We start from the raw sequence: 13748 nt of genomic DNA on the forward strand, positions 1-13748 counted from the left end.
AGCTTTTTTTCTGCTGCTCCAGAGAACCGGACTGTGACGAGCTGACTACAAACCAGCCAATCAGAAGCCAGAGGCCCTAAGCCAATCAGGTGCTGGCTTAGGAATTTGAAGATTCCGTTTGGCAGTTGGGGTTAGAATGTTGAGAGATGAGGTTGGATTTTTAGAATCCTGAGGGTTGAAGCGGGAGTTGAGTTGAGGAAAGAGTTAGAGGAAGAGTCTGTTCCAGAGGGGAACTTGGTTATAATCTAGAGCAGGGGTGCACAAGATGCGGCCCATCAAAGGATTTCTGGAGGCCCGGGGCCCCAATGTCAGGAGGAGGGGGTGTCCTGGTTCCCAGAGTCTTCGCCCATTTGCACGGGGCTTTGGAGGACGGGAGCAATGGACTCTTCCCCCAGAGTTTGCCTCTGCTCCCCAGGGGAGATTTTGCTGGGGGCAGGCTTATAGCTCTTCTCACCCCATTGACCAGGCAGACCCAGAGGGATGAGCTTTTTGCAGGCAAGCAGCGGAGGGCAGAGAGAGAGCGAGAGAGCAGACAGCAAGATAGGATAGAGATCATGAGAGAGTCTTGGGCCCTTCTTCTGGTGAGTGAGGGGGAGAATGGGAGAGAGGAGGATGCCCGACCACCGCGTTGTCCTCCTACTCCTCTGCCAAGTCGTTTGCTTTTGAGTGGCCTAGGGGTTTTGCCTTTGAGTGGCAAGGCTGCCCGCCTGGCAAAAACCCCAGGCTGCTCAAAAGCAAACAACTCGGAAGAGAAGATGGAGGACAACACGGTTCTCAGGTGTCCTTTTCTCTTTCTCTTGTCACCCCACTCCTCCTCCTCCCAAGGCTGCCCACCCAGCAATGGAAGAAAGAGACAAAAGAGGATGGGGGAAAGAGACAAGGACGCCCCCCCACTGCGTTGTCTTCCTCCTCCTCTGCCGAGTTGTACACCTTCAAGTGGCAAGGCTGCCCACCTGGCAAAACCCCCAGGCTGCTCCAAGGTGAAAGACTTGGCAGAGGAGGAGGAGGACAACGCGGTGGGCTGGTGTCCTTGTCTCTTTCCCCAATCCTCCTCCTCGTCCTCGGGAAGGAAAGAAAAGAGGAAGGAAGGAAGGAAAGAATGAATCATGGAAGCGAAGAAGTGGAGAAAGAAAGAAAGAAAGAAGCAAGGAAATGAAGGAAGGAAAGGAAGAAGGAAGGGAGGGAGGGAGGGGATGCCTCTCCCCCTGGTAGGGTGACTTGACTTCCCCTCCTTTTCCCAGACACATCCCCCATCTTAGCCTTTCTGTCCAGGAGGAGGGATTCCACAATGTCCTTTATTTTGAATATGGCTAAGAAGTCTGGATTTTGCTTCCAGCTTTTATTTGGTCATCTCCCCCCAATTTTTAATGTCCTACATTTCACCTAAATATCCTACATTTCGCCTAAAACTGTTGGCGGCCCGAACAACCTTAGCTGATCTTAATTTCGGCCCCTACCTCCTTTCAAGTTGGGCACCCCTGGTCTAGAGAGAGGGACTTTTAACCAGTTAGGGACTCTAATTAAGGAAGGATTATAGTTAGCCTGAGAGGCAGTACTGTGGTGTTTAAATTTAGGAGAGTAGGCAATAAGGACGGTGTCAGTGTCCTTATCAGCTGGTCATAGAAATACTCTGTAGCAAGTTGAACTGTGGTAATATAGTAACCAGTAAGAAGTAACATGTGCCTGAACTAATAGTTGTTTAATATCATTTAGTTCAAGAAATATCTGTTCAAACCTTTTCTTAAATAAAGTTCATATTTTGTTTTATCCAAAGGCTGGTCTGCCATAGATGTTTTATCCACGCTACTGTATTATATCACACTGTGAACCTGCCGCATAAGAAAAGGGGTTCGTTACATGAATTAGTTGGCAGCGGGTGGGATTATAAAACTGCATAGGACTGCCATCAGGAGGAGGAGTGTGATCGTTACATAATTTGGTGGCAGCGGTGGGATAATAAAAGTCCCAAGTGCCTGCCACAATAGAAAGGAACTTCGTTAGAAGGACCTGGAGCAATGGATGCAAGCTCCAGGAAAAGAGACTGCAGCTCAACATGAGGAGAGCTTCCTGACAGCCAGGGCTGTTTGATAGTGGAACACACTCCTTCCTCTGAGTGTGCGGAGTCTCCTTCCTTGGAGGTCTTTAAGCAGAGGCTGGATGGCCCTCTGTCAATGGGGATGCTTTGATGGAGAGTTCCTGCATGGCAGAATGGGGCTGGGCTGGATCAGGGCCCTTGGGGGCTCTTCCAACTCTATGGTTCTGTGATTCTAAGAGTACAAACACGCCTCACTCCAGGCGCTCCTTGTTCCCAGGTTCCCAACTGCCTTTTATACCTTCACGAAGGTAGGACGAGGTCCCGCCCCCCTCCGCTGCCAACCAATCGCCCGGCAGCCCACTCCGGCGCGCGCTAATTTAACCTAGCTCTCCCTCCTGATTGGCCAAGCCGGAGCCTGACTGACAAGGCAGCTAGGCCTCAGGAGCAAAGACCTGGGGAAGGGGAGGGGGAGCTCCGCTTTCGTTACAGGTAAGGCGACAAGGACGCGGAGACATACAGGCAGCCGGAGCCCTCTCTCCTTCCCTCCCTCCCTCCGTCGCTGTGTGCGCCTGGCTATTGTCACGCCGCAGCCTCACTCCAAACGCCCCGCTGTTCTCCGCCGGCTCCGCTCATTGGTCCGCGTGGCGTGGATTGGCAGGCGGACCGGCCAATGGGAACCGGTTTCCAAGGAGCCGGCAGGCCCCGCCCTCCCGCGCGCTCTCCGTTGACAATATGGCAGCAGCAGCAGCAGCAGCAGCAGCGGATAGAACAGGGCCGCCGCCGCCGTCTTCGCGGTGAGAAGGAGGGAGTCCCTGGAGCGACGCTTCGGCCTCCCTGGCCTCCTTCCTCCCTCCCTCCCCTCAGGGACTGACTCTGCTGCGGGGCCCTGGCTGGCGGAGAGGGGAGCCCGGTAGGTCCCTCTGCGCCTCCGAATGAATGGATGGATGGATGGATGGATGGATGGATGGATGGAGGCAGAGAGAGAGAGAGGGAGAGAGGGTGCTCCGAAGGAAGGAAGGAAGGAAGGAAGGAAAAAAGAAGGGAAGGAGGGAAAAAGGAAGGAAGGAAAGAAGGGAAGGAAGGAAGGAAAAAAGGGGGAAGGAAAGAAGAAAGGGGGAAGGAAGGATGGATGGAAGGAAAGAAGGAAGGAAGGAAAGGAGGAAGGAAAGAAAGAAAGAAGGGAGAAAGGAAGGAAGGAAGGAAAGAAGGATGGAGGGAAGGAAGGAGAAAGAAAGGAAGGACGGAAGGAAAGGAAGGGATGGAGGAAGGAAACAGGGCGGAAGGAGACAGGAAGAAAGGATGGAAGGAAAGAAAGAAGGGAGGGAGGGATGGACGGAGGAAGGAAGGAAGGAAATGGAGGGAGAGGAAGTAAGGACGGACGGACAGGGGAGGAAGGAGGGAAGAGAAGAAGGAGAGGGAGGGAGGAAGGAAATAGGGAAACAGGAAGGAAAGACAGATGGAAGAAAAAAAGGTAGAGATGGATCCAGGAAGGAAGGAAGGAAGGAAGGAAGGAGAGAGAGAAAAGGGAGGGAGCCTGTCTCCTCCTCCTCGGGTATTCCTTCCCTCCCTCCCTCCCTCCCTTCCTTCTGGTGGGGGCATGGGGGCCTTGGTCAGGAAGGGCCCCCGAGATCTTCCCTTTCCCTCATTCAGGAGGGATGGAGGATCGTGCATCTTCTTAGGATGGTCAGGGTGACCAGGTGTCCTCCTCTCAAAGGAGGACCAGGCACCACGAAATGGAGGACGGGAGAGGAAAGAGGGAGGACACGACCAAATAAAAAGCTCAAAATACTCATAGAAATGTAAATGTATGCTCAAAATGGAGGACCTTTGGAACATTCCTCCCGGACGGTGGCTTGTCATGGAGGGCCATGCCTTGGAAAAGGAGGACGGTGGTGGTACCTCTTCTGCTTTTAAATAGATGTTTCTTTTATCTTAGGCCTCTTAAGCAATGCTGTTGGGTCTGTTCATTGTTGTTGTTCCTTGTCTGGATCCATGAGGAGAGGCGGATAAAGAATAAATATCATCATCATCATCATCAATGTTATCATTAGCCATTGCTCCAACTCCTAGAGATGGAGGGGTCTTTCTTTCTTTCTTTCTTTCTTTCTTTCTTTCTTTCTTTCTTTCTCTGTTTCCGTGTACATTAATCTTCCGTGTTCAGACCTGACGTGAACATCCTCACTGGACAAGGATTAGGAGCAAGGATCAAGAGTCAGGAACAACCCTTGGCTGCCCTGTTCTGGGACGGAGGAGCAGGATGATGGGTCATGCTGCTGCTGCCATGGCCGTGCCAACAAAATAACATCCCCACAACAGCAACGAAGGTTGTGTATCTGTGTGTGTGGAGGGAGATGCGCAACAAAGGTTGCACATGCTCCTGGCACAGCTGGGCTCCCAGCAGGAATGATCCCTTCCCCAATCTCTCTCTTTCTCTTTCTTTCTTTCTTTCTTTCTTTCTTTCTTTCTTTCTCCATCTCTCACACACAGGCGGGATGTTCCCAAGCCAAAGCCAGTAAACTCTCAGTAGTGTGTATAGCCTTGTGTGTAGGACATACATCCAGGCTGCTTGCCTGGCATGTTGTGCTTCCCCCCCCCCCCCCTTTACATTAGGTTTGTTGTCGCCATCGACTTTGCCGTAGAGGATGCCGCAATAGCAATAGCTGCAGGCAGTTTTGGAGCAGAGAGGAAGGGATGGAGGTATTTTTCATTTATGGCCTGCAGACTTGGGTCACATTTTGGTAGATAGAGGTTTTAGATCCAGAGGTAATCAGTCAGCTAGAAATGTATGTTTAGGTTGCCAATTGCCAGAGCTTTCTTTCCCTGATAATGACACATCATCCTGTGAGTAAGCATGTAAAATCATAGAGTTGGAAGAGACCCCAAGGGTCATCTAGTCCAACCCCATTCTGCCATGCAGGAAATCTCAATCAAAGCATCCCCGACAGATGGCCATCCAGCCTTTGTTTAAAAACCTCCAAAGAAGGAGGCTCCACCACTCTCTGAGGGAGTGTCTTCCACTGTCAAACAGCTCTTACTGCCAGGTAGTTCCTCCTAATGTTGAGGTGAAATAATTTCTCCTCTAGTTTGAATCCATTGCATGTGATGTGGTTGGATGAAGCAAGACTGGGATTCCTGGGGATGCCAAATAGAATTCATCTTACTGCATGGGCCCCTTCACACTTTGGACCACAGATCCGTCCCTCTTTGTGTGTGTTTGTCTATGTGCCTTCAAGTCACCCACTGATCCTGTGAATTTCATGGATAGTATTTTGTGAATTTTGTGGTGGATAGCATTTTTAGATCCAGAGAGGTAATCGGACACTCAGAGATGGGTGTTTAAGTTGCCAGTTTCCAGAGGTTTCTTCCAGGGCAGTGCTACATCTTTCTGTAATTAAGCAAGTGATGTGGTTGGATGAGGCAGGACTGGGACTTCTGGGGATGCCCAGTAGAATTCGTCTTACTACATAAGTCCCTTCTCATTTTGGGTCACAGATCCATTTGTGTGTGTGTCTGTGTTCAAGTCACCTGCTGAGTCCATGAATTTGTAGGGTTTTCTTAGGCAAGGAATACTGGGTGGCACAGCTCAGAAAAACCTTGAAGCACCATTGGCTAAGAAAATTCTCTTTTTGAGCTGCAATCCTGGCCATCTATAAAGGCCACTTAATTCTGAGGGAATTGCTTCTGCATAGGATTCCATATGGCAGACTTGCAATGCATTTATGGTGACAGCTGATTCCTGTTAATAAGGAACACAAGTTTTACTGAAGGCTCTTCCTTTGAAAAATAATATTGATATTGTCGTAAGGATCGCCTCTCTTTCATTTCCATTATAGTGCATCACTCCATGAATTCTGTAAAAGAGCAGCTGTAGCTATATGCCATGTATAGTAATAGGATTTAAAAATTAACATAAGTTGTCTCTTACTTGCTTGAAAGAACATCTCTTATTGTAGACATTCAATGCTGTGAAGGTCTGCTTTTACAAATGGCAGATTACTTGATAGACTTTCAGCAGCGTTGTGATTTTCAACGTCCTGTACAGAGTTATAAGAAGGTATGAGGTTTAAGCACATAGTAGGATGCTACTGAAATCTATTCTGCTGCATGCTGTTTTCTGCATCCCATCTTTTCTTCCAAGAATGCAGTTTGTTTAGTTTAAGGAACATATTAGTCACAGATGGAATACTGAGTACACGTACTGGGTTTAGAGTATGCATATATTAAAGTATAATATGGATAAATTTAAGAATCAACCTCTGGGGAAGTAATTAAAATGCATTTGCATTAATGTTATTGTAAGTTTAAAAATGCCAACTCACTTGATATATTGAGCTTTAAAATTACATATGTTTATACATAAATGCACACACACACACACACTCACTCACTGACTCTCATACAGTACCTAAACAACATGGTCCAGTCTTAAAAATTCTTACAGTATATAATCAGATAACCTCCTTCTACATCTATATCCTATAAAGCTGGCTTTGTGGTATACCGTGACTAAATCTATAGAATCAGTTTTTTCTTCAGATGAAGAAATGAATTTGAACTTTTCAAAAAATCTGGCAGCTTCAACTGCCACATAAATTTACCAAGGCATGCACACAGTATTTTCATCATGCAAATTTATCTGCTCCCTTTCCCCTTCTTTTGCAAGGAAGTCCCAGGCGAATGAAGACATAGGTGAGTGAGGTCCTATGGGTCTTAGTACTGGTGGGTGGTGTGCTATGTTCAGATGGGGAAACAGAAAAATATAATGCATCGGAAACAAATCCCTTCTTCTGGTATACCTTATCTGAGCCTTTATCAATATGAATACAAGGCAAACTCTAATACTGGAGAATGATGTGCATCCTACCTTCTAATACTTTGTGTACAACAGTGTATTTCCATGGGATGCATTTCTATTGAGAAATTCATATCAACAGGGGGAGGGGATGGTTTTATCCAGGATGTCAGATTCAATTATTGTGTGATCATGTCAGTTGTTCAATAACTACAAAATCCAGTGATTGTATGGAAGGGATACATGTTACAGACCTAAGTAAATTCTTCAGCATCTTTAGTCTGTTCACAGGTGCAAACCCATTTGCTACTTTTTTCCTAAAGCAGTGACTTGATTTTGCATTGAATGTACAAAGGATTGGACTTCAGCTCTTACTTGGAAAATGTTTTGCTTTGGGCACTTGAGCAAGAGAGGTTCTTCTGTTAAGCAGGGGAAATGGTCCCCTTGTGGGGCTGCAAAGTGGGACACAGTAGTCTGGTTTCCAGTTGATTTTAACATGTGCTTGCTGTTTCTGCCATCGATTCAGGATTCTTGGCATTAATAGATTAAAGTCATGCATGGAGGTCACAGAGCTTTTGGGTCATAGTAAAACCACAGCTGTTAACTTGTCTGGGGATTACACTGAGGATAAATTCACACAGTTTGCAAGATTCTGGAATTGGTTTGCTGTCGTAACTTATAGTTGAAAACAATGACACCTGGCCATTATGACGTCTGACTTCCCTGACAAACAAATACTTAGCTTTTATGTGCATAGATTATGAAAAGGAATTCTTGCGTGTTTTGCCAGGGGGTTGGGTTGCTACTTTTAAAGTTTGTTTGTACTGTACGTATTACTTCCCAGTGTGTCTAGATTGTTTCCTCCTGTTTGTATGTTTTTGAAAATGACACAAGCTAAGATAAATGATTCAAGTGGGATAAATGATACTTGCTCTCACATTCACTCTGATACAAACAACCTTGGAGATCTCCGATTCCAGAAAATCCCCAGATGAACCTCTGTGGGGAGCATGTTTCTTCCATATGAGAACCAATATAATGTTTGCACTAATTGTTGGGCTTAGTCGATGTTTGGATATGCTTGCATTGTTGTCATTCATTTGCCTGTATCCCTTCTTTTCTTCACTCAGTCTCATCTGTTTTGTTTCACAAGAGAAGAGTCCCTCCCTCTCTCTCAATCTCTCTCATATTATGGCTATGTCCCAATGAGCAAAGACAAAGGACATTTAGCATTTCTGTAGGAGTTACTGAGAAACAAGCTGGGCTTGAGCTTGGGAACATTACTTTGGGGTATACAGCTAACAGAATCCCCCAGCCAGTGAATTTTTTCACCTAGTGCAACACCTAATTTTAATTGCTGGTTTTGTTGCTCTAAAGACTGCCATATTTCTTTGAGTTTCTGCTATAAGCCAGTTTAGGAGCTAGTTTTGAACAAGGCAACACATCTTTTGGTTACAGCCAGTCTTTTTTGTCCACAGAGAGAAGAGCTAAGTAAACTGATACTTTAACATTACTCCAGTTTCTGCAGTCTCCATCTTAGAAGTCAGGCTGCCTATCAAAACAATGGTTGCTACACCTGGCCAGATGTTGGGACTTTTTGTTCCTTCCTGCTTCCCTTAAATTTTATTTTACCCAGCCTGATGGAGAGTACTAGAAAACTTGAAAGACCAGGTAGAGAATTTTTTAGTAATCCTTCTAAAAATATCCCCAAATCCTGAACTTTGTTTATAAGCTGCATCTGCATGGGACTTTCTGTTTCTGTCTGGTTTATTGTCTAGTGCTTTAATGCTTTCCCTTGAGGGAGAGAATTTCTATTACATAGTGCTGCCCTAAGCAGGAATGGAGGAAGAACAAAGACATGGATCTACCACCTCATCTACAGCTGTGTCAGCCAGGGGAGAATCAAAGTGGCTTTGCTGCATTTTTGACTTTGACAGATATTTTCATCTCAACCCTCCCATCATTGTAAACAGTGGGTGAGTGGTAATGAGTTATGCCATTTGTAGCCTCGTATAGCTAATGGTATGAATCAGGCACATTTGGTGGAGTAGATTCAGAGCTGACTCCAGTGTACTCCTACCATGATTAATTTCTCCCCAGCAGGAATGCTGGTGACAGGTTTCTGTTTGCAGAGCTCTCCACAGGTACTTCCATGGCCATAGTGTCACCCTACTAATAGTGCAACTCAGTCAGAGGAACATGGCAAATTTACCTTTTCTAGGCCACAGGCCACAGAATCCCTCAGTCAGAAAGGAAAATTCTGGGAGTTATGATCCAAAAGCATAACTTACCTGAGCTCTGAGAGGCTCCTTCTTTCAAGCATATTGGGGCAATCAGGCTAGAACTCCTCTGCTAGAGATGAGTCCATTTTTCCTTCTGTAGACTCAGTTACGCCAACAGTTGTTTTGATTTAGCCCACTTTAGTCTATCCAAGGTCTTGTTTTCAGTTGGATCAAAGTGTTGTTCTGTTCATCTTATTGAATTGTAGGGGAATGTTGCCTTGAACTCTTTTTAAAAAACAGAACAACACATTAGAAGTGCACTAAGGGTTAAACTTTTTGTGCAACAGGACTCTACTATAGTGGTGTGTGTGTGGTGGCGGTGGTAGGGAGGGGATACAAGGAATTTATTTTGCACACAAAAACTTTGTGTGCAGGTTTGAACTAGCCTCCCACTATTCTGGCAGTGCCAGTAGAAACTCAGGACAGCAGAATAGGAAGGATAGGATGAGAAGTAGGATACTGATGTATAGTTTCTGCCACTAACCTTTCAATGCAATGCTTTGCTTACTTCCTCTGAAGAAAGCTCTATTACAGACAGTGGAACTTAACCCTGGGTAAGCATGCATAGAACTGTATAGTTTATATACCTTTAGATTACATCTTAGTACACATTTTGAATGTTTTCAAAAGTCCTCTTCTGATTCTCTTTCTCAGTTTTTCCTCACTCTTAAGTACAAAAAATACTTGTACTTAAAACAAAACAAAAATTACTTGGTTGTAAAAGAGTACTGTACAAGCTGAAGGTTTGTTTTCCACACACTAAGATGTAACTGGCAGTACGTTTTGCACTATAATACACTTGCTTCTTTGAAATCTCTCTCTCTCTCTCTCTTTTTAATCACTCTTGAATGGATTTCTAAATAATTTATATAATTTGGGCAGCAAACATTTGTACAACCTGAACCTATATTTAATTGGGAGTAGGTTCTGCAGTTTTTAGTGGGGATTATTTGCAAAATAAATGTTCTTAGGATTCTTGTTTTTAAGAAAGGATTGTAGCTACTGTTTGACCTGTGTTGATAGCATTAGTAGAGTTATGAGATAATGACAAAGGACTGATAACTTGTACTCTACTTTTGAACTTTTGTTTTGAATCTTTACAAAGATTGGCCCTTATTTTGTTTTCCATTTTTTCCCAGTTCCAAAGGCTTTATTTTTCTTTGATGAAATTTGAAATGGTACCCCAGTCTATTTGGTCCAAATCAAATTGATCCAGATATTTGTTTAAAACCCTCAATGTGACATTTTCTTCAACTATCTGCATGTGAATTTGGATCAAGGTAACTTGGCATGTTTGGAATGACAGCTGTAATTTCCTAGCCAGAACAGTTATTTTTCTGGGGAAAGTGGGAATTTTAGTCCATGCCATCTGGAAGGTGCTGGGTTGAGGAAATGAGACTTCACCAATATTGTACATTATTTATAGTGGTGGAGATCATGTCTTGTTGTTCTAGCTAAAAGCTGCTGCTGCACCTAGAGCTCTTCAGGGATTCTGTACATCTGCTTACAGCTGTATGACTGACTCAAGATGATACAGATGGGCATGCATGATTCAGTACAGCTCCTAAACTTTAGCTGCAGGTTTCAAAGTTATGGTTTCCATAACAACTGCTGCTGAAGCCTCTGTGGATGTACGCAACATTTTCCCCTTTTAAAAAAGCATAGCTTTTCATGCTTTATCACACCAACTCCACCTCCCTGCCTACATCTCACTTTCATTCCTCCCACTCACCTCTCCTCTCTCATTTCCCTGCTTCCTTAGTTGCCACCTCATCCTACTAAGTGCTGTATGCCACCTTTTGTGCAGCCTCCTACTCTTGGAACAGCTGGAAAATGCATAGACTAGAAAATAACTGTTTGTGTATCAACTGTCTGTTGTCTTCTGTCGTCTTTGCTGGAACATTTGTGTGTGTACTTAGCATTGCCCACAAACAAGATGTCGAGCAACATGGAAATGGCCTTAGTCACTGTTAGATTGTGCTTCATACTCATGAGATTCATCAGATGTAGAAATCTGGGTGCATCTTTTTTTCTTTATAGTGCTCCTTAACACCCCATGTCTGTTTTCCTCCAACCACATGTTTTCAGGCTGTATCTTACATCATCCTCACAGCCAGCATGGGCAGTAGCTAAGGAAAGGATGTTCTGTGTCATGAGGTAAATGCTAATTAAAATAATAATAATAATAAATTGAATATGTACTTACTTAACTGACGGCCACATTTTTTGTTGACATACATGGAAGCTTAGATTCACATACAAGAGGACTGAAAATCTAATAATTGTTACAAGACCCTCCTGCAAGTAGATGCTCAGGAGACAGCAAGAGTCATATAATAGAACAGTGTGCGCGCGCACATGCCCTTTCAAGTTGCATGTTGACTTATGGTGACCCCATGAATTTCATAGGGTTTTCTTAGGCAAGGGATACCATACTCTGATATGGTTTTGCCAGTTCCTTTCTCAGAAATATTGCCTACAGCAACTGGCCTTTCTCTGCACTCTCCATCCAAGTACTAACCAAGGCTGATCCTGTTTAGCTTCCAAGATCTGGAGGGATCTGGTGTCTTTAGGGTTTTTAAGCCAATAAAATAGTACTCAAACAATGTTGTATACAGTTTCCATAGAGTAAATTCCAGTTTAATGCATCTTACTTATGTGGTAAACATGCATATTCTTGCACTGTAAAACATGTTTTTGAAGCCAGTAATAGCTCTGAGATGTTAATGGCATGTTGAAGCCAACCTAAATGTTCCCAATATCCTCTGGGCAAACGATGTGATTGCTGAAGAATGTGCTTCCTGGTTGTTTGCATTGGCTCTTGTAGCACAATCCTAAGATTACATATGGAGCCCTGGTGAGTTAAATGGGCCCTAATGTGAGATTATAGGCCTAAATCAAGGGCAGGAAGCTTTTGGCCCCCCAAGGGTTGCTGAACTACACATCCCGGAAGCCGTAGCCGAAATAGCTTAATGGTGAGAATTGCAGTCTCATAACAAGGAAGAGCTATCTTGCCTAAAATCTAATTGCTAATCCCAGTTAGAGTAAAACTACCGAATTAGTTGTTGAATGGTAAATTGAGCAACTGATTGAGTGGGCCTACTCTACTTGGGACTTCTAATTGTAGCTGGACCTTAGTCTTTATACCATTTTTGCATATTCCTGTGGATACAGATTCAGAGGTAAATCCCCCTTAATGCATTCTGTCCTGGAGAGAAATCTATCAATTGAGGATGAAATGATGAATTCTGTGTACACAAATTGTAACTTCTTTTTTCCACCCATGTCCCCTTATTGATTAATTTGTACTATTTCTCAGTTTTTGGGAAAACCACCAAGCGGAATGCCCACTTTTTCTGGGAATACTGTATATAGTTGTTTCTATATCATATATAAATCGAGGGCAGGTTTGGGGGCCAAAATTGTGGATTATAAATTGAGGGTAAAATTTAGGGGCACGTAACAAAGGATGTAAGGGACCAAAGAAAGGAAAACAAAGAACTCACAAAAATCTGGCAGGCCTAACTGTTTGTGCTCATCCTAAAGGCTGGATTGATGAGGAGGAAACTACAGTAAATCATGGCTATGCAATGTGTGTGGGAGGTGACCAGATGCAGATGGGGCTAAGAAAATGTGCACATGTCAAAAAAGATGAAAAGGAAAAGCAAAGAAAATGTCAACTACATTAGCAGTGATTATAGCCTTTAACTTTAATTTGATAATGTTGCCTGATTTTAACCCAGAAAACTTGACGAACAGAGACACATGTCTGGTTCACATCCTTCAAAGTCCAGTTCTTCTTGGGACTCCTTCGAGGAGAGGTGCCAAAGAGCTGCCATCACTGCTATTTTCCCACCTAGGCATTCAGAAAGGTTAGAAGCAGCACCTCAGTGAAGAGAGTTGGGGTGGGGTGCTGCTTCAAGGATGGACTACACTTTTGCATTTTGCTAGTGCACCAACTGCACCCATTCCTGGAGAAATCTGATCTGGCCTCAGTAATACATGCCTTGGTTACATCCCATTTGGGTTACTGTAATGTGCTCTATGTGGGGTTGCCTTTGAAAAGTGCTCAGAAACTTCAGCTGGCCCAAAATGCTGGAGCTGGCAACAGGTAGCATACAACTCCCTTGTTGTGACAGCTCCATTGTCACTGTCTGCTCGCTCGGGGGTGGAGGACCCATTAGAATGGTCCGCCCTCAAAAGCTAATGGAACCGATCGGATTCCAGAAAGCTCTAGAGGCTTTGATGGTTGATAATGCCAGTGATTCTGTTGAATCCTTGGTGAATATGTGGGATACCGATCTTACTAAGGCTATCAATACAATTGCTCCTGAGCATCCTTTCCGACCTGCCTCAAATCAGAAGCCCTGGTACACCGGAGAGCTGAAGAATATGAAGCAGGTGGGACAATGACTAGGGTGCGATTGGCGGAAATCTGGACTCTTGTCTGACAGATCTCACCATGGGAAATTCCTTTTTTCTTATGGAGAGGCAATTAAAACAGCGAAGAGATCCTCCTCGTCTGCTCGTATTGCATCTGTAAAGTCTTGTCCGGCAGAGCTCTTTAGGGTGGTGACGGAACTGACAGTGATGCCATCTACCCAGAACCCTCTACTTAAACCAACAACGGCCTGCTGCA

The 13748-nt window shown here is 44.5% G+C and overlaps 1 protein-coding gene across 5 annotated transcripts in view; it reads left to right on the plus strand.

Annotated features, from left to right (window-relative positions):
• Window positions 1–2808: 2808 nt before the first annotated feature.
• The window catches only part of TIAM1 (TIAM Rac1 associated GEF 1), a 262355-nt gene continuing 251415 nt past the window's right edge, over window positions 2809–13748 (plus strand). For 3 of the 5 annotated variants that reach the window (XM_089512109.1, XM_089512114.1, XM_089512112.1), the window contains exon 1: window positions 2809–2945. The gene's annotated coding sequence lies outside the window, so the exon portion shown is untranslated. Of the gene's footprint in view, window positions 2946–3632; window positions 3931–6704; window positions 6725–13748 lie in introns of those variants that run through there. The other 2 variants (XM_089512110.1, XM_089512111.1) reach the window with 2 other exon arrangements.

This window comes from Sceloporus occidentalis, unplaced genomic scaffold (assembly GCF_023333645.1).
Source record: "Sceloporus occidentalis isolate IW3139 unplaced genomic scaffold, rSceOcc1.0.p SCAF_2, whole genome shotgun sequence".
Taxonomy (NCBI): Eukaryota; Metazoa; Chordata; class Lepidosauria; order Squamata; family Phrynosomatidae; genus Sceloporus; species Sceloporus occidentalis.